The sequence below is a fragment of the Eleutherodactylus coqui genome, unplaced genomic scaffold, assembly GCF_035609145.1.
Source record: "Eleutherodactylus coqui strain aEleCoq1 unplaced genomic scaffold, aEleCoq1.hap1 HAP1_SCAFFOLD_598, whole genome shotgun sequence".
Taxonomy (NCBI): domain Eukaryota; kingdom Metazoa; phylum Chordata; class Amphibia; order Anura; family Eleutherodactylidae; genus Eleutherodactylus; species Eleutherodactylus coqui.
The window spans coordinates 1-19,703 of record NW_027102452.1 but is presented as its reverse complement, the minus strand read 5'-3'; the positions used below and the strand labels follow the sequence as shown (position 1 = coordinate 19,703).

Genomic DNA, 19,703 nt, shown 5'->3' with positions numbered 1-19,703 from the left:
CCGTGAGTAGGTTTCTTTCCTTTTCGGAGGTGCGTTCACACTGCAGAAAGCCCATAGGAAAGGAGGAGGAGCTGTCAACGGGCATTCTAAGCTGAATGTGCCTGCTCTCGTCAGATCGCGGCCGCCAGCCAGCTTGAGGCCTGGCAAGTACCAGTATGGGTGACCGGCTGGGAATCCCAGGTCCCGTTGACTTTTAAGGCCGTGAGTAGGTTTCTTTCCTTTTCGGAAGTGCGTTCGCACTGCAGAAAGCCCATAGGAAAGGAGGAGGAGCTGTCAACGGGCATTCTAAGCTGAATGTGCCTGCTCTCGTCAGATCGCGGCCGCCAGCCAGCTTGAGGCCTGGCAAGTACCAGTATGGGTGACCGGCTGGGAATCCCAGGTCCCGTTGACTTTTAAGGCCGTGAGTAGGTTTCTTTCCTTTTCGGAGGTGCGTTCGCACTGCAGAAAGCCCATAGGAAAGGAGGAGGAGCTGTCAACGGGCATTCTAAGCTGAATGTGCCTGCTCTCGTCAGATCGCGGCCGCCAGCCAGCTTGAGGCCTGGCAAGTACCAGTATGGGTGACCGGCTGGGAATCCCAGGTCCCGTTGACTTTTAAGGCCGTGAGTAGGTTTCTTTCCTTTTCGGAGGTGCGTTCGCACTGCAGAAAGCCCATAGGAAAGGAGGAGGAGCTGTCAACGGGCATTCTAAGCTGAATGTGCCTGCTCTCGTCAGATCGCGGCCGCCAGCCAGCTTGAGGCCTGGCAAGTACCAGTATGGGTGACCGGCTGGGAATCCCAGGTCCCGTTGACTTTTAAGGCCGTGAGTAGGTTTCTTTCCTTTTCGGAGGTGCGTTCGCACTGCAGAAAGCCCATAGGAAAGGAGGAGGAGCTGTCAACGGGCATTCTAAGCTGAATGTGCCTGCTCTCGTCAGATCGCGGCCGCCAGCCAGCTTGAGGCCTGGCAAGTACCAGTATGGGTGACCGGCTGGGAATCCCAGGTCCCGTTGACTTTTAAGGCCGTGAGTAGGTTCCTTTCCTTTTCGGAGGTGCGTTCGCACTGCAGAAAGCCCATAGGAAAGGAGGCGGAGCTGTCAACGGGCATTCTAAGCTGAATGTGCCTGCTCTCGTCAGATCGCGGCCGCCAGCCAGCTTGAGGCCTGGCAAGTACCAGTATGGGTGACCGGCTGGGAATCCCAGGTCCTGTTGACTTTTAAGGCCGTGAGTAGGTTTCTTTCCTTTTCGAGGGTGCGTTCGCACTGCAGAAAGCCCATAGGAAAGGATGAGGAGCTGTCAACGGGCATTCTAAGCTGAATGTGCCTGCTCTCGTCAGATCGCGGCCGCCAGCCAGCTTGAGGCCTGGCAAGTACCAGTATGGGTGACCGGCTGGGAATCCCAGGTCCCGTTGACTTTTAAGGCCGAGAGTAGGTTTCTTTCCTTTTCGGAGGTGCGTTCGCACTGCAGAAAGCCCATAGGAAAGGAGGAGGAGCTGTCAACGGGCATTCTAAGCTGAATGTGCCTGCTCTCGTCAGATCGCGGCCGCCAGCCAGCTTGAGGCCTGGCAAGTACCAGTATGGGTGACCGGCTGGGAATCCCAGGTCCCGTTGACTTTTAAGGCCGTGAGTAGGTTTCTTTCCTTTTCGGAGGTGCGTTCGCACTGCAGAAAGCCCATAGGAAAGGAGGAGGAGCTGTCAACAGGCATTCTAAGCTGAATGTGCCTGCTCTCGTCAGATCGCGGCCGCCAGCCAGCTTGAGGCCTGGCAAGTACCAGTATGGGTGACCGTCTGGGAATCCCAGGTCCTGTTGACTCTTAAGGCCGTGAGTAGGTTTCTTTCCTTTTCGGAGGTGCGTTCGCACTGCAGAAAGCCCATAGGAAAAAAGGAGGAGGAGCTGTCAACGGGCATTCTAAGCTGAATGTGCCTGCTCTCGTCAGATCGCGGCCGCCAGCCAGCTTGAGGCCTGGCAAGTACCAGTATGGGTGACCGGCTGGGAATCCCAGGTCCCGTTGACTTTTAAGGCCGTGAGTAGGTTTCTTTCCTTTTCGGAGGTGCGTTCGCACTGCAGAAAGCCCATAGGAAAGGAGGAGAAGCTGTCAACGGGCATTCTAAGCTGAATGTGCCTGCTCTCGTCAGATCGCGGCCGCCAGCCAGCTTGAGGCCTGGCAAGTACCAGTATGGGTGACCGGCTGGGAATCCCAGGTCCCGTTGACTTTTAAGGCCGTGAGTAGGTTTCTTTCCTTTTCGGAGGTGCGTTCGCACTGCAGAAAGCCCATAGGAAAGGAGGAGCTGTCAACGGGCATTCTAAGCTGAATGTGCCTGCTCTCGTCAGATCGCGGCCGCCAGGCAGCTTGAGGCCTGGCAAGTACCAGTATGGGTGACCGGCTGGGAATCCCAGGTCCCGTTGACTTTTAAGGCCGTGAGTAGGTTCCTTTCCGTTTCGGAGGTGCGTTCGCACTGCAGAAAGCCCATAGCAAAGGAGGAGGAGCTGTCAACGGGCATTCTAAGCTGAATGTGCCTGCTCTCGTCAGATCGCGGCCGCCAGCCAGCTTGAGGCCTGGCAAGTACCAGTATGGGTGACCGGCTGGGAATCCCAGGTCCCGTTGACTTTTAAGGCCGTGAGTAGGTTGCTTTCCTTTTCGGAGGTGCGTTCGCACTGCAGAAAGCCCATAGGAAAGGAGGAGGAGCTGTCAACGGGCATTCTAAGCTGAATGTGCCTGCTCTCGTCAGATCGCGGCCGCCAGCCAGCTTGAGACCTGGCAAGTACCAGTATGGGTGACCGGCTGGGAATCCCAGGTCCCGTTGACTTTTAAGGCCGTGAGTAGGTTGCTTTCCTTTTCGGAGGTGCGTTCGCACTGCAGAAAGCCCATAGGAAAGGAGGAGGAGCTGTCAACGGGCATTCTAAGCTGAATGTGCCTGCTCTCGTCAGATCGCGGCCACCAGCCAGCTTGAGGCCTGGCAAGTACCAGTATGGGTGACCGGCTGGGAATCCCAGGTCCCGTTGACTTTAAAGGCCGTGAGTAGGTTTCTTTCCTTTTCGGAGGTGCGTTCGCACTGCAGAAAGCCCATAGGAAAGGAGGCGGAGCTGTCAACGGGTATTCTAAACTGAATGTGCCTGCTCTCGTCAGATCGCGGCCGCCAGCCAGCTTGAGGCCTGGCAAGTACCAGTATGGGTGACCGGCTGGGAATCCCAGGTCCCGTTGACTTTTAAGGCCGTGAGTAGGTTGCTTTCCTTTTCGGAGGTGCGTTCGCACTGCAGAAAGCCCATAGGAAAGGAGGAGGAGCTGTCAACGGGCATTCTAAGCTGAATGTGCCTGCTCTCGTCAGATCGCGGCCGCCAGCCAGCTTGAGGCCTGGCAAGTACCAGTATGGGTGACCGGCTGGGCATCCCAGGTCCCGTTGACTTTTAAGGCCGTGAGTAGGTTTCTTTCCTTTTCGGAAGTGCGTTCGCACTGCAGAAAGCCCATAGGAAAGGAGGAGGAGCTGTCAACGGGCATTCTAAGCTGAATGTGCCTGCTCTCGTCAGATCGCGGCCGCCAGCCAGCTTGAGGCCTGGCAAGTACCAGTATGGGTGACCGGCTGGGAATCCCAGGTCCCGTTGACTTTTAAGGCCGTGAGTAGGTTTCTTTCCTTTTCGGAGGTGCGTTCGCACTGCAGAAAGCCCATAGGAAAGGAGGAGGAGCTGTCAACGGGCATTCTAAGCTGAATGTGCCTGCTCTCGTCAGATCGCGGCCGCCAGCCAGCTTGAGGCCTGGCAAGTACCAGTATGGGTGACCGGCTGGGAATCCCAGGTCCCGTTGACTTTTAAGGCCGTGAGTAGGTTTCTTTCCGTTTCGGAGGTGCGTTCGCACTGCAGAAAGCCCATAGGAAAGGAGGAGGAGCTGTCAACGGGCATTCTAAGCTGAATGTGCCTGCTCTCGTCAGATCGCGGCCGCCAGCCAGCTTGAGGCCTGGCAAGTACCAGTATGGGTGACCGGCTGGGAATCCCAGGTCCCGTTGACTTTTAAGGCCGTGAGTAGGTTGCTTTCCTTTTCGGAGGTGCGTTCGCACTGCAGAAAGCCCATAGGAAAGGAGGAGGAGCTGTCAACGGGCATTCTAAGCTGAATGTGCCTGCTCTCGTCAGATCGCAGCCGCCAGCCAGCTTGAGGCCTGGCAAGTACCAGTATGGGTGACCGGCTGGGAATCCCAGGTCCCGTTGACTTTTAAGGCCGTGAGTAGGTTTCTTTCCTTTTCGGAGGTGCGTTCGCACTGCAGAAAGCCCATAGGAAAGGAGGAGGAGCTGTCAACGGGCATTCTAAGCTGAGTGTGCCTGCTCTCGTCAGATCGCGGCCGCCAGCCAGCTTGAGGCCTGGCAAGTACCAGTATGGATGACCGGCTGGGATTCCCAGGTCCCGTTGACTTTTAAGGCCGTGAGTAGGTTTCTTTCCGTTTCGGAAGTGCGTTCGCACTGCAGAAAGCCCATAGGAAAGGAGGAGGAGCTGTCAACGGGCATTCTAAGCTGAATGTGCCTGCTCTCGTCAGATCGCGGCCGCCAGCCAGCTTGAGGCCTGGCAAGTACCAGTATGGGTGACCGGCTGGGAATCCCAGGTCCCGTTGACTTTTAAGGCCGTGAGCAGGTTGCTTTCCTTTTCGGAGGTGCGTTCGCACTGCAGAAAGCCCATAGGAAAGGAGGAGGAGCTGTCAACGGGCATTCTAAGCTGAATGTGCCTGCTCTCGTCAGATCGCGGCCGCCAGCCAGCTTGAGGCCTGGCAAGTACCAGTATGGGTGACCGGCTGGGAATCCCAGGTCCCATTGACTTTTAAGGCCGTGAGTAGGTTTCTTTCCTTTTCGGAGGTGCGTTCGCACTGCAGAAAGCCCATAGGAAAGGAGGAGGAGCTGTCAACGGGAATTCTAAGCTGAATGTGCCTGCTCTCGTCAGATCGCGGCCGCCAGCCAGCTTGAGGCCTGGCAAGTACCAGTATGGGTGACGGCTGGGAATCCCAGGTCCCGTTGACTTTTAAGGCCGTGAGTAGGTTTCTTTCCTTTTCGGAGGTGCGTTCGCACTGCAGAAAGCCCATAGGAAAGGAGGAGGAGCTGTCAACGGGCATTCTAAGCTGAATGTGCCTGCTCTCGTCAGATCGCGGCCGCCAGGCAGCTTGAGGCCTGGCAAGTACCAGTATGGGTGACCGGCTGGGAATCCCAGGTCCCGTTGACTTTTAAGGCCGTGAGTAGGTTCCTTTCCTTTTCGGAGGTGCGTTCGCACTGCAGAAAGCCCATAGGAAAGGAGGCGGAGCTGTCAACGGGCATTCTAAGCTGAATGTGCCTGCTCTCGTCAGATCGCGGCCGCCAGCCAGCTTGAGGCCTGGCAAGTACCAGTATGGGTGACCGGCTGGGAATCCCAGGTCCTGTTGACTTTTAAGGCCGTGAGTAGGTTTCTTTCCTTTTCGAGGGTGCGTTCGCACTGCAGAAAGCCCATAGGAAAGGAGGAGGAGCTGTCAATGGGCATTCTAAGCTGAATGTGCCTGCTCTCGTCAGATCGCGGCCGCCAGCCAGCTTGAGGCCTGGCAAGTACCAGTATGGGTGACCGGCTGGGAATCCCAGGTCCCGTTGACTTTTAAGGCCGTGAGTAGGTTTCTTTCCTTTTCGGAGGTGCGTTCGCACTGCAGAAAGCCCATAGGAAAGGAGGAGGAGCTGTCAACGGGCATTCTAAGCTGAATGTGCCTGCTCTCGTCAGATCGCGGCCGCCAGCCAGCTTGAGGCCTGGCAAGTACCAGTATGGGTGACCGGCTGGGAATCCCAGGTCCCGTTGACTTTTAAGGCCGTGAGTAGGTTTCTTTCCTTTTCGGAGGTGCGTTCGCACTGCAGAAAGCCCATAGGAAAGGAGGAGGAGCTGTCAACTGGCATTCTAAGCTGAATGTGCCTGCTCTCGTCAGATCGCGGCCGCCAGCCAGCTTGAGGCCTGGCAAGTACCAGTATGGGTGACCGGCTGGGAATCCCAGGTCCCGTTGACTTTTAAGGCCGTGAGTAGGTTTCTTTCCTTTTCGGAGGTGCGTTCGCACTGCAGAAAGCCCATAGGAAAGGAGGAGGAGCTGTCAACAGGCATTCTAAGCTGAATGTGCCTGCTCTCGTCAGATCGCGGCCGCCAGCCAGCTTGAGGCCTGGCAAGTACCAGTATGGGTGACCGGCTGGGAATCCCAGGTCCCGTTGACTTTTAAGGCCGTGAGTAGGTTTCTTTCCTTTTCGGAGGTGCGTTCGCACTGCAGAAAGCCCATAGGAAAGGAGGAGAAGCTGTCAACGGGCATTCTAAGCTGAATGTGCCTGCTCTCCTCAGATCGCGGCCGCCAGCCAGCTTGAGGCCTGGCAAGTACCAGTATGGGTGACCGGCTGGGAATCCCAGGTCCCGTTGACTTTTAAGGCCGTGAGTAGGTTTCTTTCCTTTTCGGAGGTGCGTTCGCACTGCAGAAAGCCCATAGGAAAGGAGGAGCTGTCAACGGGCATTCTAAGCTGAATGTGCCTGCTCTCGTCAGATCGCGGCCGCCAGGCAGCTTGAGGGCTGGCAAGTACCAGTATGGGGGACCAGCTGGGAATCCCAGGTCCCATTGACTTTTAAGGCCGTGAGTAGGTTCCTTTCCGTTTCGGAGGTGCGTTCGCACTGCAGAAAGCCCATAGCAAAGGAGGAGGAGCTGTCAACGGGCATTCTAAGCTGAATGTGCCTGCTCTCGTCAGATCGCGGCCGCCAGCCAGCTTGAGGCCTGGCAAGTACCAGTATGGGTGACCGGCTGGGAATCCCAGGTCCCGTTGACTTTTAAGGCCGTGAGTAGGTTGCTTTCCTTTTCGGAGGTGCGTTCGCACTGCAGAAAGCCCATAGGAAAGGAGGAGGAGCTTTCAACGGGCATTCTAAGCTGAATGTGCCTGCTCTCGTCAGATCGCGGCCGCCAGCCAGCTTGAGGCCTGGCAAGTACCAGTATGGGTGACCGGCTGGGAATCCCAGGTCCCGTTGACTTTTAAGGCCGTGAGTAGGTTGCTTTCTTTTTCGGAGGTGCGTTCGCACTGCAGAAAGCCCATAGGAAAGGAGGAGGAGCTGTCAACGGGCATTCTAAGCTGAATGTGCCTGCTCTCGTCAGATCGCGGCCGCCAGCCAGCTTGAGGCCTGGCAAGTACCAGTATGGGTGACCGGCTGGGAATCCCAGGTCCCGTTGACTTTAAAGGCCGTGAGTAGGTTTCTTTCCTTTTCGGAGGTGCGTTCGCACTGCAGAAAGCCCATAGGAAAGGAGGCGGAGCTGTCAACGGGTATTCTAAACTGAATGTGCCTGCTCTCGTCAGATCGCGGCCGCCAGCCAGCTTGAGGCCTGGCAAGTACCAGTATGGGTGACCGGCTGGGAATCCCAGGTCCCGTTGACTTTTAAGGCCGTGAGTAGGTTGCTTTCCTTTTCGGAGGTGCGTTCGCACTGCAGAAAGCCCATAGGAAAGGAGGAGGAGCTGTCAACGGGCATTCTAAGCTGAATGTGCCTGCTCTCGTCAGATCGCGGCCGCCAGCCAGCTTGAGGCCTGGCAAGTACCAGTATGGGTGACCGGCTGGGCATCCCAGGTCCCGTTGACTTTTAAGGCCGTGAGTAGGTTTCTTTCCTTTTCGGAGGTGCGTTCACACTGCAGAAAGCCCATAGGAAAGGAGGAGGAGCTGTCAACGGGCATTCTAAGCTGAATGTGCCTGCTCTCGTCAGATCGCGGCCGCCAGCCAGCTTGAGGCCTGGCAAGTACCAGTATGGGTGACCGGCTGGGAATCCCAGGTCCCGTTGACTTTTAAGGCCGTGAGTAGGTTTCTTTCCTTTTCGGAAGTGCGTTCGCACTGCAGAAAGCCCATAGGAAAGGAGGAGGAGCTGTCAACGGGCATTCTAAGCTGAATGTGCCTGCTCTCGTCAGATCGCGGCCGCCAGCCAGCTTGAGGCCTGGCAAGTACCAGTATGGGTGACCGGCTGGGAATCCCAGGTCCCGTTGACTTTTAAGGCCGTGAGTAGGTTTCTTTCCTTTTCGGAGGTGCGTTCGCACTGCAGAAAGCCCATAGGAAAGGAGGAGGAGCTGTCAACGGGCATTCTAAGCTGAATGTGCCTGCTCTCGTCAGATCGCGGCCGCCAGCCAGCTTGAGGCCTGGCAAGTACCAGTATGGGTGACCGGCTGGGAATCCCAGGTCCTGTTGACTTTTAAGGCCGTGAGTAGGTTTCTTTCCGTTTCGGAGGTGCGTTCGCACTGCAGAAAGCCCATAGGAAAGGAGGAGGAGCTGTCAACGGGCATTCTAAGCTGAATGTGCCTGCTCTCGTCAGATCGCGGCCGCCAGCCAGCTTGAGGCCTGGCAAGTACCAGTATGGGTGACCGGCTGGGAATCCCAGGTCCCGTTGACTTTTAAGGCCGTGAGTAGGTTGCTTTCCTTTTCGGAGGTGCGTTCGCACTGCAGAAAGCCCATAGGAAAGGAGGAAGAGCTGTCAACGGGCATTCTAAGCTGAATGTGCCTGCTTCTCTCGTCAGATCGCGGCCGCCAGCCAGCTTGAGGCCTGGCAAGTACCAGTATGGGTGACCGGCTGGGAATCCCAGGTCCCGTTGACTTTTAAGGCCGTGAGTAGGTTTCTTTCCGTTTCGGAGGTGCGTTCGCACTGCAGAAAGCCCATAGGAAAGGAGGCGGAGCTGTCAACGGGCATTCTAAGCTGAATGTGCCTGCTCTCGTCAGATCGCGGCCAGCCAGCCAGCTTGAGGCCTGGCAAGTACCAGTATGGGTGACCGGCTGGGAATCCCAGGTCCCGTTGACTTTTAAGGCCGTGAGTAGGTTGCTTTCCTTTTCGGAGGTGCGTTCGCACTGCAGAAAGCCCATAGGAAAGGAGGAGGAGCTGTCAACGGGCATTCTAAGCTGAATGTGCCTGCTCTCGTCAGATCGCGGCCGCCAGCCAGCCAGCTTGAGGCCTGGCAAGTACCAGTATGGGTGACCGGCTGGGAATCCAGGTCCCGTTGACTTTTAAGGCCGTGAGTAGGTTTCTTTCCTTTTCGGAGGTGCGTTCGCACTGCAGAAAGCCCATAGGAAAGGAGGAGGAGCTGTCAACGGGAATTCTAAGCTGAATGTGCCTGCTCTCGTCAGATCGCGGCCGCCAGCCAGCTTTAGGCCTGGCAAGTACCAGTATGGGTGACCGGCTGGGAATCCCAGGTCCCGTTGACTTTTAAGGCCGTGAGTAGGTTTCTTTCCTTTTCGGAGGTGCGTTCGCACTGCAGAAAGCCCATAGGAAAGGAGGAGGAGCTGTCAACGGGCATTCTAAGCTGAGTGTGCCTGCTCTCGTCAGATCGCGGCCGCCAGCCAGCTTGAGGCCTGGCAAGTACCAGTATGGGTGACCGGCTGGGAATCCCAGGTCCCGTTGACTTTTAAGGCCGTGAGTAGGTTTCTTTCCGTTTCGGAGGTGCGTTCGCACTGCAGAAAGCCCATAGGAAAGGAGGAGGAGCTGTCAACGGGCATTCTAAGCTGAATGTGCTTGCTCTCGTCAGATCGCGGCCGCCAGCCAGCTTGAGGCCTGGCAAGTACCAGTGTGGGTGACCGGCTGGGAATCCCAGGTCCCGTTGACTTTTAAGGCCGTGAGTAGGTTTCTTTCCTTTTCGGAGGTGCGTTCGCACTGCAGAAAGCCCATAGGAAAGGAGGAGGAGCTGTCAACGGGCATTCTAAGCTGAATGTGCCTGCTCTCATCAGATCGCGGCCGCCAGCCAGCTTGAGGCCTGGCAAGTACCAGTATGGGTGACCGGCTGGGAATCCCAGGTCCCGTTGACTTTTAAGGCCGTGAGTAGGTTGCTTTCCTTTTCGGAGGTGCGTTCGCACTGCAGAAAGCCCATAGGAAAGGAGGAGGAGCTGTCAACGGGCATTCTAAGCTGAATGTGCCTGCTCTCGTCAGATCGCGGCCGCCAGCCAGCTTGAGGCCTGGCAAGTACAAGTATGGGTGACCGGCTGGGAATCCCAGGTCCCGTTGACTTTTAAGGCCGTGAGTAGGTTTCTTTCCGTTTCGGAGGTGCGTTCGCACTGCAGAAAGCCCATAGGAAAGGAGGCGGAGCTGTCAACGGGCATTCTAAGCTGAATGTGCCTGCTCTCGTCAGATCGCGGCCGCCAGCCAGCTTGAGGCCTGGCAAGTACCAGTATGGGTGACCGGCTGGGAATCCCAGGTCCCGTTGACTTTTAAGGCCGTGAGTAGGTTGCTTTCCTTTTCGGAGGTGCGTTCGCACTGCAGAAAGCCCATAGGAAAGGAGGAGGAGCTGTCAACGGGCATTCTAAGCTGAATGTGCCTGCTCTCGTCAGATCGCGGCCGCCAGCCAGCTTGAGGCCTGGCAAGTACCAGTATGGGTGACCGGCTGGAATCCCAGGTCCGTTGACTTTTAAGGCCGTGAGTAGGTTGCTTTCCTTTTCGGAGGTGCGTTCGCACTGCAGAAAGCCCATAGGAAAGGAGGAGGAGCAGTCAACGGGCATTCTAAGCTGAATGTGCCTGCTCTCGTCAGATCGTGGCCGCAAGCCAGCTTGAGGCCTGGCAAGTACCAGTATGGGTGACCGGCTGGAATCCCAGGTCCCGTTGACTTTTAAGGCCGTGAGTAGGTTTCTTTCCGTTTCGGAGGTGCGTTCGCACTGCAGAAAGCCCATAGGAAAGGAGGAGGAGCTGTCAACGGGCATTCTAAGCTGAATGTGCCTGCTCTCGTCAGAAATCGGCCGCCAGCCAGCTTGAGGCCTGGCAAGTACCAGTATGGGTGACCGGCTGGGAATCCCAGGTCCCGTTGACTTTTAAGGCCGTGAGTAGGTTGCTTTCCTTTTCGGAGGTGCGTTCGCACTGCAGAAAGCCCATAGGAAAGGAGGAGGAGCTGTCAACGGGCATTCTAAGCTGAATGTGCCTGCTCTCGTCAGATCGCGGCCGCCAGCCAGCCAGCTTGAGGCCTGGCAAGTACCAGTATGGGTGACCGGCTGGGAATCCCAGGTCCCGTTGACTTTTAAGGCCGTGAGTAGGTTTCTTTCCTTTTCGGAGGTGCGTTCGCACTGCAGAAAGCCCATAGGAAAGGAGGAGGAGCTGTCAACGGGAATTCTAAGCTGAATGTGCCTGCTCTCGTCAGATCGCGGCCGCCAGCCAGCTTTAGGCCTGGCAAGTACCAGTATGGGTGACCGGCTGGGAATCCCAGGTCCCGTTGACTTTTAAGGCCGTGAGTAGGTTTCTTTCCTTTTCGGAGGTGCGTTCGCACTGCAGAAAGCCCATAGGAAAGGAGGAGGAGCTGTCAACGGGCATTCTAAGCTGAGTGTGCCTGCTCTCGTCAGATCGCGGCCGCCAGCCAGCTTGAGGCCTGGCAAGTACCAGTATGGGTGACCGGCTGGGAATCCCAGGTCCCGTTGACTTTTAAGGCCGTGAGTAGGTTGCTTTCCTTTTCGGAGGTGCGTTCGCACTGCAGAAAGCCCATAGGAAAGGAGGAGGAGCAGTCAACGGGCATTCTAAGCTGAATGTGCCTGCTCTCGTCAGATCGTGGCCGCAAGCCAGCTTGAGGCCTGGCAAGTACCAGTATGGGTGACCGGCTGGGAATCCCAGGTCCCGTTGACTTTTAAGGCCGTGAGTAGGTTTCTTTCCGTTTCGGAGGTGCGTTCGCACTGCAGAAAGCCCATAGGAAAGGAGGAGGAGCTGTCAACGGGCATTCTAAGCTGAATGTGCCTGCTCTCGTCAGAAATCGGCCGCCAGCCAGCTGAGGCCTGGCAAGTACCAGTATGGGTGACCGGCTGGGAATCCCAGGTCCCGTTGACTTTTAAGGCCGTGAGTAGGTTGCTTTCCTTTCGGAGGTGCGTTCGCACTGCAGAAAGCCCATAGGAAAGGAGGAGGAGCTGTCAACGGGCATTCTAAGCTGAATGTGCCTGCTCTCGTCAGATCGCGGCCGCCAGCCAGCTTGAGGCCTGGCAAGTACCAGTATGGGTGACCGGCTGGAATCCCAGGTCCCGTTGACTTTTAAGGCCGTGAGTAGGTTTCTTTCCTTTTCGGAGGTGCGTTCGCACTGCAGAAAGCCCATAGGAAAGGAGGAGGAGCTGTCAACGGGCATTCTAAGCTGAATGTGCCTGCTCTCGTCAGATCGCGGCCGCCAGCCAGCTTGAGGCCTGGCAAGTACCAGTATGGGTGACCGGCTGGGAATCCCAGGTCCCGTTGACTTTTAAGGCCGTGAGTAGGTTTCTTTCCTTTTCGGAGGTGCGTTCGCACTGCAGAAAGCCCATAGGAAGGAGGAGGAGCTGTCAACGGGAATTCTAAGCTGAATGTGCCTGCTCTCGTCAGATCGCGGCCGCCAGCCAGCTTTAGGCCTGGCAAGTACCAGTATGGGTGACCGGCTGGGAATCCCAGGTCCCGTTGACTTTTAAGGCCGTGAGTAGGTTTCTTTCCTTTTCGGAGGTGCGTTCGCACTGCAGAAAGCCCATAGGAAAGGAGGGGGAGCTGTCAACCGGCATTCTAAGCTGAGTGTGCCTGCTCTCGTCAGATCGCGGCCGCCAGCCAGCTTGAGGCCTGGCAAGTACCAGTATGGGTGACCGGCTGGGAATCCCAGGTCCCGTTGACTTTTAAGGCCGTGAGTAGGTTGCTTTCCTTTTCGGAGGTGCGTTCGCACTGCAGAAAGCCCATAGGAAAGGAGGAGGAGCTGTCAACGGGCATTCTAAGCTGAATGTGCCTGCTCTCGTCAGATCGCGGCCGCCAGCCAGCTTGAGGCCTGGCAAGTACCAGTATGGGTGACCGGCTGGGAATCCCAGGTCCCGTTGACTTTTAAGGCCGTGAGTAGGTTTCTTTCCTTTTCGGAAGTGCGTTCGCACTGCAGAAACCCATAGGAAAGGAGGAGGAGCTGTCAACGGGCATTCTAAGCTGAATGTGCTGCTCTCGTCAGTTCGCGGCCGTCAGCCAGCTTGAGGCCTGGCAAGTACCAGTATGGGTGACCGGCTGGGAATCCCAGGTCCCGTTGACTTTAAGGCCGTGAGTAGGTTTCTTTCCTTTTCGGAGGTGCGTTCGCACTGCAGAAAGCCCATAGGAAAGGAGGAGGAGCTGTCAACGGGCATTCTAAGCTGAATGTGCCTGCTCTCGTCAGATCGCGGCCGCCAGCCAGCTTGAGGCCTGGCAAGTACCAGTATGGGTGACCGGCTGGGAATCCCAGGTCCCGTTGACTTTTAAGGCCGTGAGTAGGTTTCTTTCCTTTTCGGAGGTGCGTTCGCACTGCAGAAAGCCCATAGGAAAGGAGGAGGAGCTGTCAACGGGCATTCTAAGCTGAATGTGCCTGCTCTCGTCAGATCGCGGCCGCCAGCCAGCTTGAGGCCTGGCAAGTACCAGTATGGGTGACCGGCTGGGAATCCCAGGTCCCGTTGACTTTTAAGGCCGTGAGTAGGTTCTTTCCTTTTCGGAGGTGCGTTCGCACTGCAGAAAGCCCATAGGAAAGGAGGAGGAGCTGTCAACGGGCATTCTAAGCTGAATGTGCCTGCTCTCGTCAGATCGCGGCCGCCAGCCAGCTTGAGGCCTGGCAAGTACCAGTATGGGTGACCGGCTGGGAATCCAGGTCCCGTTGACTTTTAAGGCCGTGAGTAGGTTTCTTTCCTTTTCGGAGGTGCGTTCGCACTGCAGAAAGCCCATAGGAAAGGAGGAGGAGCTGTCAACGGGCATTCTAAGCTGAATGTGCCTGCTCTCGTCAGATCGCGGCCGCCAGCCAGCTTGAGGCCTGGCAAGTACCAGTATGGGTGACCGGCTGGGAATCCCAGGTCCCGTTGACTTTTAAGGCCGTGAGTAGGTTGCTTTCCTTTTCGGAGGTGCGTTCGCACTGCAGAAAGCCCATAGGAAAGGAGGAGGAGCTGTCAACGGGCATTCTAAGCTGAATGTGCCTGCTCTCGTCAGATCGCGGCCGCCAGCCAGCTTGAGGCCTGGCAAGTACCAGTATGGGTGACCGGCTGGGAATCCCAGGTCCCGTTGACTTTTAAGGCCGTGAGTAGGTTTCTTTCCTTTTCGGAGGTGCGTTCGCACTGCAGAAAGCCCATAGGAAAGGAGGAGGAGCTGTCAACGGGCATTCTAAGCTGAATGTGCCTGCTCTCGTCAGATCGCGGCCGCCAGCCAGCTTGAGGCCTGGCAAGTACCAGTATGGGTGACCGGCTGGGAATCCCAGGTCCCGTTGACTTTTAAGGCCGTGAGTAGGTTGCTTTCCTTTTCGGAGGTGCGTTCGCACTGCAGAAAGCCCATAGGAAAGGAGGAGGAGCTGTCAACGGGCATTCTAAGCTGAATGTGCCTGCTCTCGTCAGATCGCGGCCGCCAGCCAGCTTGAGGCCTGGCAAGTACCAGTATGGGTGACCGGCTGGGAATCCCAGGTCCCGTTGACTTTTAAGGCCGTGAGTAGGTTTCTTTCCTTTTCGGAGGTGCGTTCGCACTGCAGAAAGCCCATAGGAAAGGAGGAGGAGCTGTCAACGGGCATTCTAAGCTGAATGTGCCTGCTCTCGTCAGATCGCGGCCGCCAGCCAGCTTGAGGCCTGGCAAGTACCAGTATGGGTGACCGGCTGGGAATCCCAGGTCCCGTTGACTTTTAAGGCCGTGAGTAGGTTGCTTTCCTTTTCGGAGGTGCGTTCGCACTGCAGAAAGCCCATAGGAAAGGAGGAGGAGCTGTCAACGGGCATTCTAAGCTGAATGTGCCTGCTCTCGTCAGATCGCGGCCGCCAGCCAGCTTGAGGCCTGGCAAGTACCAGTATGGGTGACCGGCTGGGAATCCCAGGTCCCGTTGACTTTTAAGGCCGTGAGTAGGTTTCTTTCCTTTTCGGAGGTGCGTTCGCACTGCAGAAAGCCCATAGGAAAGGAGGAGGAGCTGTCAACGGGCATTCTAAGCTGAATGTGCCTGCTCTCGTCAGATCGCGGCCGCCAGCCAGCTTGAGGCCTGGCAAGTACCAGTATGGGTGACCGGCTGGGAATCCCAGGTCCCGTTGACTTTTAAGGCCGTGAGTAGGTTGCTTTCCTTTTCGGAGGTGCGTTCGCACTGCAGAAAGCCCATAGGAAAGGAGGAGGAGCTGTCAACGGGCATTCTAAGCTGAATGTGCCTGCTCTCGTCAGATCGCGGCCGCCAGCCAGCTTGAGGCCTGGCAAGTACCAGTATGGGTGACCGGCTGGGAATCCCAGGTCCCATTGACTTTTAAGGCCGTGAGTAGGTTTCTTTCCTTTTCGGAGGTGCGTTCGCACTGCAGAAAGCCCATAGGAAAGGAGGAGGAGCTGTCAACGGGCATTCTAAGCTGAATGTGCCTGCTCTCGTCAGATCGCGGCCGCCAGCCAGCTTGAGGCCTGGCAAGTACCAGTATGGGTGACCGGCTGGGAATCCCAGGTCCCGTTGACTTTTAAGGCCGTGAGTAGGTTGCTTTCCTTTTCGGAGGTGCGTTCGCACTGCAGAAAGCCCATAGGAAAGGAGGAGGAGCTGTCAACGGGCATTCTAAGCTGAATGTGCCTGCTCTCGTCAGATCGCGGCCGCCAGCCAGCTTGAGGCCTGGCAAGTACCAGTATGGGTGACCGGCTGGGAATCCCAGGTCCCGTTGACTTTTAAGGCCGTGAGTAGGTTTCTTTCCTTTTCGGAGGTGCGTTCGCACTGCAGAAAGCCCATAGGAAAGGAGGAGGAGCTGTCAACGGCATTCTAAGCTGAATGTGCCTGCTCTCGTCAGATCGCGGCCGCCAGCCAGCTTGAGGCCTGGCAAGTACCAGTATGGGTGACCGGCTGGGAATCCCAGGTCCCGTTGACTTTTAAGGCCGTGAGTAGGTTTCTTTCCTTTTCGGAGGTGCGTTCGCACTGCAGAAAGCCCATAGGAAAGGAGGAGGAGCTGTCAACGGCATTCTAAGCTGAATGTGCCTGCTCTCGTCAGATCGCGGCCGCCAGCCAGCTTGAGGCCTGGCAAGTACCAGTATGGGTGACCGGCTGGGAATCCAGGTCCCGTTGACTTTTAAGGCCGTGAGTAGGTTTCTTTCCTTTTCGGAGGTGCGTTCGCACTGCAGAAAGCCCATAGGAAAGGAGGAGGAGCTGTCAACGGGCATTCTAAGCTGAATGTGCCTGCTCTCGTCAGATCGCGGCCGCCAGCCAGCTTGAGGCCTGGCAAGTACCAGTATGGGTGACCGGCTGGGAATCCCAGGTCCCGTTGACTTTTAAGGCCGTGAGTAGGTTTCTTTCCTTTTCGGAGGTGCGTTCGCACTGCAGAAAGCCCATAGGAAAGGAGGAGGAGCTGTCAACGGGCATTCTAAGCTGAATGTGCCTGCTCTCGTCAGATCGCGGCCGCCAGCCAGCTTGAGGCCTGGCAAGTACCAGTATGGGTGACCGGCTGGGAATCCCAGGTCCCGTTGACTTTTAAGGCCGTGAGTAGGTTTCTTTCCTTTTCGGAGGTGCGTTCGCACTGCAGAAAGCCCATAGGAAAGGAGGAGGAGCTGTCAACGGGCATTCTAAGCTGAATGTGCCTGCTCTCGTCAGATCGCGGCCGCCAGCCAGCTTGAGGCCTGCAAGTACCAGTATGGGTGACCGGCTGGGAATCCCAGGTCCCGTTGACTTTTAAGGCCGTGAGTAGCTTTCTTTCCTTTTCGGAGGTGCGTTCGCACTGCAGAAAGCCCATAGGAAAGGAGGAGGAGCTGTCAACGGGCATTCTAAGCTGAATGTGCCTGCTCTCGTCAGATCGCGGCCGCCAGCCAGCTTGAGGCCTGGCAAGTACCAGTATGGGTGACCGGCTGGGAATCCCAGGTCCCGTTGACTTTTAAGGCCGTGAGTAGGTTTCTTTCCTTTTCGGAGGTGCGTTCGCACTGCAGAAAGCCCATAGGAAAGGAGGAGGAGCTGTCAACGGGCATTCTAAGCTGAATGTGCCTGCTCTCGTCAGATCGCGGCCGCCAGCCAGCTTGAGGCCTGGCAAGTACCAGTATGGGTGACCGGCTGGGAATCCCAGGTCCCGTTGACTTTTAAGGCCGTGAGTAGGTTTCTTTCCTTTTCGGAGGTGCGTTCGCACTGCAGAAAGCCCATAGGAAAGGAGGAGGAGCTGTCAACGGGCATTCTAAGCTGAATGTGCCTGCTCTCGTCAGATCGCGGCCGCCAGCCAGCTTGAGGCCTGGCAAGTACCAGTATGGGTGACCGGCTGGGAATCCCAGGTCCCGTTGACTTTTAAGGCCGTGAGTAGGTTTCTTTCCTTTTCGGAGGTGCGTTCGCACTGCAGAAAGCCCATAGGAAAGGAGGAGGAGCTGTCAACGGGCATTCTAAGCTGAATGTGCCTGCTCTCGTCAGATCGCGGCCGCCAGCCAGCTTGAGGCCTGGCAAGTACCAGTATGGGTGACCGGCTGGGAATCCCAGGTCCCGTTGACTTTTAAGGCCGTGAGTAGGTTTCTTTCCTTTTCGGAGGTGCGTTCGCACTGCAGAAAGCCCATAGGAAAGGAGGAGGAGCTGTCAACGGGCATTCTAAGCTGAATGTGCCTGCTCTCGTCAGATCGCGGCCGCCAGCCAGCTTGAGGCCTGGCAAGTACCAGTATGGGTGACCGGCTGGAATCCCAGGTCCCGTTGACTTTTAAGGCCGTGAGTAGGTTGCTTTCCTTTTCGGAGGTGCGTTCGCACTGCAGAAAGCCCATAGGAAAGGAGGAGGAGCTGTCAACGGGCATTCTAAGCTGAATGTGCCTGCTCTCGTCAGATCGCGGCCGCCAGCCAGCTTGAGGCCTGGCAAGTACCAGTATGGGTGACCGGCTGGGAATCCCAGGTCCCGTTGACTTTTAAGGCCGTGAGTAGGTTTCTTTCCTTTTCGGAGGTGCGTTCGCACTGCAGAAAGCCCATAGGAAAGGAGGAGGAGCTGTCAACGGGCATTCTAAGCTGAATGTGCCTGCTCTCGTCAGATCGCGGCCGCCAGCCAGCTTGAGGCCTGGCAAGTACCAGTATGGGTGACCGGCTGGGAATCCCAGGTCCCATTGACTTTTAAGGCCGTGAGTAGGTTTCTTTCCGTTTCGGAGGTGCGTTCGCACTGCAGAAAGCCCATAGGAAAGGAGGAGGAGCTGTCAACGGGCATTCTAAGCTGAATGTGCCTGCTCTCGTCAGATCGCGGCCGCCAGCCAGCTTGAGGCCTGGCAAGTACCAGTATGGGTGACCGGCTGGGAATCCCAGGTCCCGTTGACTTTTAAGGCCGTGAGTAGGTTTCTTTCCTTTTCGGAGGTGCGTTCGCACTGCAGAAAGCCCATAGGAAAGGAGGAGGAGCTGTCAACGGGCATTCTAAGCTGAATGTGCCTGCTCTCGTCAGATCGCGGCCGCCAGCCAGCTTGAGGCCTGGCAAGTACCAGTATGGGTGACCGGCTGGGAATCCCAGGTCCCGTTGACTTTTAAGGCCGTGAGTAGGTTTCTTTCCTTTTCGGAGGTGCGTTCGCACTGCAGAAAGCCCATAGGAAAGGAGGAGGAGCTGTCAACGGGCATTCTAAGCTGAATGTGCCTGCTCTCGTCAGATCGCGGCCGCCAGCCAGCTTGAGGCCTGGCAAGTACCAGTATGGGTGACCGGCTGGGAATCCCAGGTCCCGTTGACTTTTAAGGCCGTGAGTAGGTTTCTTTCCTTTTCGGAGGTGCGTTCGCACTGCAGAAAGCCCATAGGAAAGGAGGAGGAGCTGTCAACGGGCATTCTAAGCTGAATGTGCCTGCTCTCGTCAGATCGCGGCCGCCAGCCAGCTTGAGGCCTGGCAAGTACCAGTATGGGTGACCGGCTGGGAATCCCAGGTCCCATTGACTTTTAAGGCCGTGAGTAGGTTTCTTTCCTTTTCGGAGGTGCGTTCGCACTGCAGAAAGCCCATAGGAAAGGAGGAGGAGCTGTCAACGGGCATTCTAAGCTGAATGTGCCTGCTCTCGTCAGATCGCGGCCGCCAGCCAGCTTGAGGCCTGGCAAGTACCAGTATGGGTGACCGGCTGGGAATCCCAGGTCCCGTTGACTTTTAAGGCCGTGAGTAGGTTTCTTCTTTTCGGAGGTGCGTTCGCACTGCAGAAAGCCCATAGGAAAGGAGGAGGAGCTGTCAACGGGCATTCTAAGCTGAATGTGCCTGCTCTCGTCAGATCGCGGCCGCCAGCCAGCTTGAGGCCTGGCAAGTACCAGTATGGGTGACCGGCTGGGAATCCAGGTCCCGTTGACTTTTAAGGCCGTGAGTAGGTTTCTTTCCTTTTCGGAGGTGCGTTCGCACTGCAGAAAGCCCATAGGAAAGGAGGAGGAGCTGTCAACGGGCATTCTAAGCTGAATGTGCCTGCTCTCGTCAGATCGCGGCCGCCAGCCAGCTTGAGGCCTGGCAAGTACCAGTATGGGTGACCGGCTGGGAATCCCAGGTCCCGTTGACTTTTAAGGCCGTGAGTAGGTTTCTTTCCTTTTCGGAGGTGCGTTCGCACTGCAGAAAGCCCATAGGAAAGGAGGAGGAGCTGTCAACGGGCATTCTAAGCTGAATGTGCCTGCTCTCGTCAGATCGCGGCCGCCAGCCAGCTTGAGGCCTGGCAAGTACCAGTATGGGTGACCGGCTGGGAATCCCAGGTCCCGTTGACTTTTAAGGCCGTGAGTAGTTTCTTTCCGTTTCGGAGGTGCGTTCGCACTGCAGAAAGCCCATAGGAAAGGAGGAGGAGCTGTCAACGGGCATTCTAAGCTGAATGTGCCTGCTCTCGTCAGATCGCGGCCGCCAGCCAGCTTGAGGCCTGGCAAGTACCAAGTATGGGTGACCGGCTGGGAATCCCAGGTCCCATTGACTTTTAAGGCCGTGAGTAGGTTTA

At 56.7% G+C, this 19,703-nt stretch overlaps 85 pseudogenes; all 85 read left to right on the top strand.

Moving 5' to 3' along the window:
• The first annotated feature begins 73 nt into the window (after nt 1-73).
• On the top strand, nt 74-192 carry LOC136603247 (5S ribosomal RNA; annotated as a pseudogene).
• Nucleotides 193-272: 80 nt separating this feature from the next.
• LOC136603245 (5S ribosomal RNA) lies at nt 273-391 on the top strand (annotated as a pseudogene).
• Nucleotides 392-471: 80 nt separating this feature from the next.
• Nucleotides 472-590, top strand: LOC136603244 (5S ribosomal RNA; annotated as a pseudogene).
• An 80-nt stretch (nt 591-670) lies between these two features.
• LOC136603243 (5S ribosomal RNA) lies at nt 671-789 on the top strand (annotated as a pseudogene).
• An 80-nt stretch (nt 790-869) lies between these two features.
• Nucleotides 870-988, top strand: LOC136603242 (5S ribosomal RNA; annotated as a pseudogene).
• An 80-nt stretch (nt 989-1,068) lies between these two features.
• On the top strand, nt 1,069-1,187 carry LOC136603353 (5S ribosomal RNA; annotated as a pseudogene).
• An 80-nt stretch (nt 1,188-1,267) lies between these two features.
• Nucleotides 1,268-1,386, top strand: LOC136603241 (5S ribosomal RNA; annotated as a pseudogene).
• An 80-nt stretch (nt 1,387-1,466) lies between these two features.
• Nucleotides 1,467-1,585, top strand: LOC136603240 (5S ribosomal RNA; annotated as a pseudogene).
• Nucleotides 1,586-1,665: 80 nt separating this feature from the next.
• Nucleotides 1,666-1,784, top strand: LOC136603271 (5S ribosomal RNA; annotated as a pseudogene).
• Nucleotides 1,785-1,867: 83 nt separating this feature from the next.
• On the top strand, nt 1,868-1,986 carry LOC136603239 (5S ribosomal RNA; annotated as a pseudogene).
• An 80-nt stretch (nt 1,987-2,066) lies between these two features.
• On the top strand, nt 2,067-2,185 carry LOC136603238 (5S ribosomal RNA; annotated as a pseudogene).
• A 77-nt stretch (nt 2,186-2,262) lies between these two features.
• On the top strand, nt 2,263-2,381 carry LOC136603350 (5S ribosomal RNA; annotated as a pseudogene).
• An 80-nt stretch (nt 2,382-2,461) lies between these two features.
• LOC136603236 (5S ribosomal RNA) lies at nt 2,462-2,580 on the top strand (annotated as a pseudogene).
• Nucleotides 2,581-2,660: 80 nt separating this feature from the next.
• LOC136603374 (5S ribosomal RNA) lies at nt 2,661-2,779 on the top strand (annotated as a pseudogene).
• Nucleotides 2,780-2,859: 80 nt separating this feature from the next.
• LOC136603319 (5S ribosomal RNA) lies at nt 2,860-2,978 on the top strand (annotated as a pseudogene).
• Nucleotides 2,979-3,058: 80 nt separating this feature from the next.
• LOC136603425 (5S ribosomal RNA) lies at nt 3,059-3,177 on the top strand (annotated as a pseudogene).
• Nucleotides 3,178-3,257: 80 nt separating this feature from the next.
• LOC136603412 (5S ribosomal RNA) lies at nt 3,258-3,376 on the top strand (annotated as a pseudogene).
• An 80-nt stretch (nt 3,377-3,456) lies between these two features.
• LOC136603235 (5S ribosomal RNA) lies at nt 3,457-3,575 on the top strand (annotated as a pseudogene).
• An 80-nt stretch (nt 3,576-3,655) lies between these two features.
• Nucleotides 3,656-3,774, top strand: LOC136603233 (5S ribosomal RNA; annotated as a pseudogene).
• An 80-nt stretch (nt 3,775-3,854) lies between these two features.
• Nucleotides 3,855-3,973, top strand: LOC136603232 (5S ribosomal RNA; annotated as a pseudogene).
• Nucleotides 3,974-4,053: 80 nt separating this feature from the next.
• Nucleotides 4,054-4,172, top strand: LOC136603477 (5S ribosomal RNA; annotated as a pseudogene).
• Nucleotides 4,173-4,451: 279 nt separating this feature from the next.
• On the top strand, nt 4,452-4,570 carry LOC136603231 (5S ribosomal RNA; annotated as a pseudogene).
• Nucleotides 4,571-4,650: 80 nt separating this feature from the next.
• LOC136603401 (5S ribosomal RNA) lies at nt 4,651-4,769 on the top strand (annotated as a pseudogene).
• Nucleotides 4,770-5,047: 278 nt separating this feature from the next.
• LOC136603228 (5S ribosomal RNA) lies at nt 5,048-5,166 on the top strand (annotated as a pseudogene).
• An 80-nt stretch (nt 5,167-5,246) lies between these two features.
• On the top strand, nt 5,247-5,365 carry LOC136603352 (5S ribosomal RNA; annotated as a pseudogene).
• An 80-nt stretch (nt 5,366-5,445) lies between these two features.
• LOC136603362 (5S ribosomal RNA) lies at nt 5,446-5,564 on the top strand (annotated as a pseudogene).
• Nucleotides 5,565-5,644: 80 nt separating this feature from the next.
• Nucleotides 5,645-5,763, top strand: LOC136603230 (5S ribosomal RNA; annotated as a pseudogene).
• Nucleotides 5,764-5,843: 80 nt separating this feature from the next.
• Nucleotides 5,844-5,962, top strand: LOC136603430 (5S ribosomal RNA; annotated as a pseudogene).
• Nucleotides 5,963-6,042: 80 nt separating this feature from the next.
• Nucleotides 6,043-6,161, top strand: LOC136603410 (5S ribosomal RNA; annotated as a pseudogene).
• An 80-nt stretch (nt 6,162-6,241) lies between these two features.
• On the top strand, nt 6,242-6,360 carry LOC136603373 (5S ribosomal RNA; annotated as a pseudogene).
• A 276-nt stretch (nt 6,361-6,636) lies between these two features.
• On the top strand, nt 6,637-6,755 carry LOC136603229 (5S ribosomal RNA; annotated as a pseudogene).
• Nucleotides 6,756-6,835: 80 nt separating this feature from the next.
• LOC136603376 (5S ribosomal RNA) lies at nt 6,836-6,954 on the top strand (annotated as a pseudogene).
• An 80-nt stretch (nt 6,955-7,034) lies between these two features.
• On the top strand, nt 7,035-7,153 carry LOC136603483 (5S ribosomal RNA; annotated as a pseudogene).
• An 80-nt stretch (nt 7,154-7,233) lies between these two features.
• On the top strand, nt 7,234-7,352 carry LOC136603423 (5S ribosomal RNA; annotated as a pseudogene).
• An 80-nt stretch (nt 7,353-7,432) lies between these two features.
• LOC136603411 (5S ribosomal RNA) lies at nt 7,433-7,551 on the top strand (annotated as a pseudogene).
• Nucleotides 7,552-7,631: 80 nt separating this feature from the next.
• Nucleotides 7,632-7,750, top strand: LOC136603482 (5S ribosomal RNA; annotated as a pseudogene).
• An 80-nt stretch (nt 7,751-7,830) lies between these two features.
• On the top strand, nt 7,831-7,949 carry LOC136603481 (5S ribosomal RNA; annotated as a pseudogene).
• Nucleotides 7,950-8,029: 80 nt separating this feature from the next.
• LOC136603351 (5S ribosomal RNA) lies at nt 8,030-8,148 on the top strand (annotated as a pseudogene).
• Nucleotides 8,149-8,228: 80 nt separating this feature from the next.
• LOC136603480 (5S ribosomal RNA) lies at nt 8,229-8,347 on the top strand (annotated as a pseudogene).
• A 282-nt stretch (nt 8,348-8,629) lies between these two features.
• LOC136603364 (5S ribosomal RNA) lies at nt 8,630-8,749 on the top strand (annotated as a pseudogene).
• An 80-nt stretch (nt 8,750-8,829) lies between these two features.
• LOC136603448 (5S ribosomal RNA) lies at nt 8,830-8,951 on the top strand (annotated as a pseudogene).
• Nucleotides 8,952-9,031: 80 nt separating this feature from the next.
• Nucleotides 9,032-9,150, top strand: LOC136603345 (5S ribosomal RNA; annotated as a pseudogene).
• An 80-nt stretch (nt 9,151-9,230) lies between these two features.
• Nucleotides 9,231-9,349, top strand: LOC136603370 (5S ribosomal RNA; annotated as a pseudogene).
• Nucleotides 9,350-9,429: 80 nt separating this feature from the next.
• On the top strand, nt 9,430-9,548 carry LOC136603377 (5S ribosomal RNA; annotated as a pseudogene).
• An 80-nt stretch (nt 9,549-9,628) lies between these two features.
• On the top strand, nt 9,629-9,747 carry LOC136603246 (5S ribosomal RNA; annotated as a pseudogene).
• Nucleotides 9,748-9,827: 80 nt separating this feature from the next.
• LOC136603387 (5S ribosomal RNA) lies at nt 9,828-9,946 on the top strand (annotated as a pseudogene).
• An 80-nt stretch (nt 9,947-10,026) lies between these two features.
• Nucleotides 10,027-10,145, top strand: LOC136603478 (5S ribosomal RNA; annotated as a pseudogene).
• A 475-nt stretch (nt 10,146-10,620) lies between these two features.
• On the top strand, nt 10,621-10,739 carry LOC136603447 (5S ribosomal RNA; annotated as a pseudogene).
• Nucleotides 10,740-10,819: 80 nt separating this feature from the next.
• Nucleotides 10,820-10,942, top strand: LOC136603438 (5S ribosomal RNA; annotated as a pseudogene).
• Nucleotides 10,943-11,022: 80 nt separating this feature from the next.
• LOC136603344 (5S ribosomal RNA) lies at nt 11,023-11,141 on the top strand (annotated as a pseudogene).
• Nucleotides 11,142-11,221: 80 nt separating this feature from the next.
• On the top strand, nt 11,222-11,340 carry LOC136603367 (5S ribosomal RNA; annotated as a pseudogene).
• Nucleotides 11,341-11,420: 80 nt separating this feature from the next.
• Nucleotides 11,421-11,539, top strand: LOC136603390 (5S ribosomal RNA; annotated as a pseudogene).
• A 475-nt stretch (nt 11,540-12,014) lies between these two features.
• LOC136603476 (5S ribosomal RNA) lies at nt 12,015-12,133 on the top strand (annotated as a pseudogene).
• Nucleotides 12,134-12,212: 79 nt separating this feature from the next.
• LOC136603342 (5S ribosomal RNA) lies at nt 12,213-12,331 on the top strand (annotated as a pseudogene).
• A 279-nt stretch (nt 12,332-12,610) lies between these two features.
• Nucleotides 12,611-12,729, top strand: LOC136603475 (5S ribosomal RNA; annotated as a pseudogene).
• Nucleotides 12,730-13,005: 276 nt separating this feature from the next.
• LOC136603474 (5S ribosomal RNA) lies at nt 13,006-13,124 on the top strand (annotated as a pseudogene).
• Nucleotides 13,125-13,204: 80 nt separating this feature from the next.
• On the top strand, nt 13,205-13,323 carry LOC136603473 (5S ribosomal RNA; annotated as a pseudogene).
• A 79-nt stretch (nt 13,324-13,402) lies between these two features.
• Nucleotides 13,403-13,520, top strand: LOC136603349 (5S ribosomal RNA; annotated as a pseudogene).
• An 80-nt stretch (nt 13,521-13,600) lies between these two features.
• LOC136603472 (5S ribosomal RNA) lies at nt 13,601-13,719 on the top strand (annotated as a pseudogene).
• An 80-nt stretch (nt 13,720-13,799) lies between these two features.
• On the top strand, nt 13,800-13,918 carry LOC136603471 (5S ribosomal RNA; annotated as a pseudogene).
• An 80-nt stretch (nt 13,919-13,998) lies between these two features.
• Nucleotides 13,999-14,117, top strand: LOC136603470 (5S ribosomal RNA; annotated as a pseudogene).
• An 80-nt stretch (nt 14,118-14,197) lies between these two features.
• LOC136603469 (5S ribosomal RNA) lies at nt 14,198-14,316 on the top strand (annotated as a pseudogene).
• An 80-nt stretch (nt 14,317-14,396) lies between these two features.
• LOC136603467 (5S ribosomal RNA) lies at nt 14,397-14,515 on the top strand (annotated as a pseudogene).
• Nucleotides 14,516-14,595: 80 nt separating this feature from the next.
• Nucleotides 14,596-14,714, top strand: LOC136603466 (5S ribosomal RNA; annotated as a pseudogene).
• An 80-nt stretch (nt 14,715-14,794) lies between these two features.
• LOC136603464 (5S ribosomal RNA) lies at nt 14,795-14,913 on the top strand (annotated as a pseudogene).
• Nucleotides 14,914-14,993: 80 nt separating this feature from the next.
• On the top strand, nt 14,994-15,112 carry LOC136603400 (5S ribosomal RNA; annotated as a pseudogene).
• An 80-nt stretch (nt 15,113-15,192) lies between these two features.
• On the top strand, nt 15,193-15,311 carry LOC136603463 (5S ribosomal RNA; annotated as a pseudogene).
• Nucleotides 15,312-15,391: 80 nt separating this feature from the next.
• LOC136603462 (5S ribosomal RNA) lies at nt 15,392-15,510 on the top strand (annotated as a pseudogene).
• Nucleotides 15,511-15,985: 475 nt separating this feature from the next.
• Nucleotides 15,986-16,104, top strand: LOC136603461 (5S ribosomal RNA; annotated as a pseudogene).
• An 80-nt stretch (nt 16,105-16,184) lies between these two features.
• Nucleotides 16,185-16,303, top strand: LOC136603460 (5S ribosomal RNA; annotated as a pseudogene).
• Nucleotides 16,304-16,383: 80 nt separating this feature from the next.
• On the top strand, nt 16,384-16,501 carry LOC136603449 (5S ribosomal RNA; annotated as a pseudogene).
• An 80-nt stretch (nt 16,502-16,581) lies between these two features.
• LOC136603459 (5S ribosomal RNA) lies at nt 16,582-16,700 on the top strand (annotated as a pseudogene).
• An 80-nt stretch (nt 16,701-16,780) lies between these two features.
• Nucleotides 16,781-16,899, top strand: LOC136603458 (5S ribosomal RNA; annotated as a pseudogene).
• An 80-nt stretch (nt 16,900-16,979) lies between these two features.
• On the top strand, nt 16,980-17,098 carry LOC136603456 (5S ribosomal RNA; annotated as a pseudogene).
• Nucleotides 17,099-17,178: 80 nt separating this feature from the next.
• On the top strand, nt 17,179-17,297 carry LOC136603455 (5S ribosomal RNA; annotated as a pseudogene).
• A 278-nt stretch (nt 17,298-17,575) lies between these two features.
• Nucleotides 17,576-17,694, top strand: LOC136603454 (5S ribosomal RNA; annotated as a pseudogene).
• An 80-nt stretch (nt 17,695-17,774) lies between these two features.
• On the top strand, nt 17,775-17,893 carry LOC136603399 (5S ribosomal RNA; annotated as a pseudogene).
• Nucleotides 17,894-17,973: 80 nt separating this feature from the next.
• On the top strand, nt 17,974-18,092 carry LOC136603452 (5S ribosomal RNA; annotated as a pseudogene).
• Nucleotides 18,093-18,172: 80 nt separating this feature from the next.
• On the top strand, nt 18,173-18,291 carry LOC136603451 (5S ribosomal RNA; annotated as a pseudogene).
• An 80-nt stretch (nt 18,292-18,371) lies between these two features.
• On the top strand, nt 18,372-18,490 carry LOC136603441 (5S ribosomal RNA; annotated as a pseudogene).
• Nucleotides 18,491-18,570: 80 nt separating this feature from the next.
• On the top strand, nt 18,571-18,689 carry LOC136603398 (5S ribosomal RNA; annotated as a pseudogene).
• An 80-nt stretch (nt 18,690-18,769) lies between these two features.
• Nucleotides 18,770-18,888, top strand: LOC136603429 (5S ribosomal RNA; annotated as a pseudogene).
• Nucleotides 18,889-18,966: 78 nt separating this feature from the next.
• Nucleotides 18,967-19,084, top strand: LOC136603348 (5S ribosomal RNA; annotated as a pseudogene).
• An 80-nt stretch (nt 19,085-19,164) lies between these two features.
• LOC136603417 (5S ribosomal RNA) lies at nt 19,165-19,283 on the top strand (annotated as a pseudogene).
• Nucleotides 19,284-19,363: 80 nt separating this feature from the next.
• LOC136603405 (5S ribosomal RNA) lies at nt 19,364-19,482 on the top strand (annotated as a pseudogene).
• The last annotated feature ends 221 nt before the right edge of the window (nt 19,483-19,703 follow it).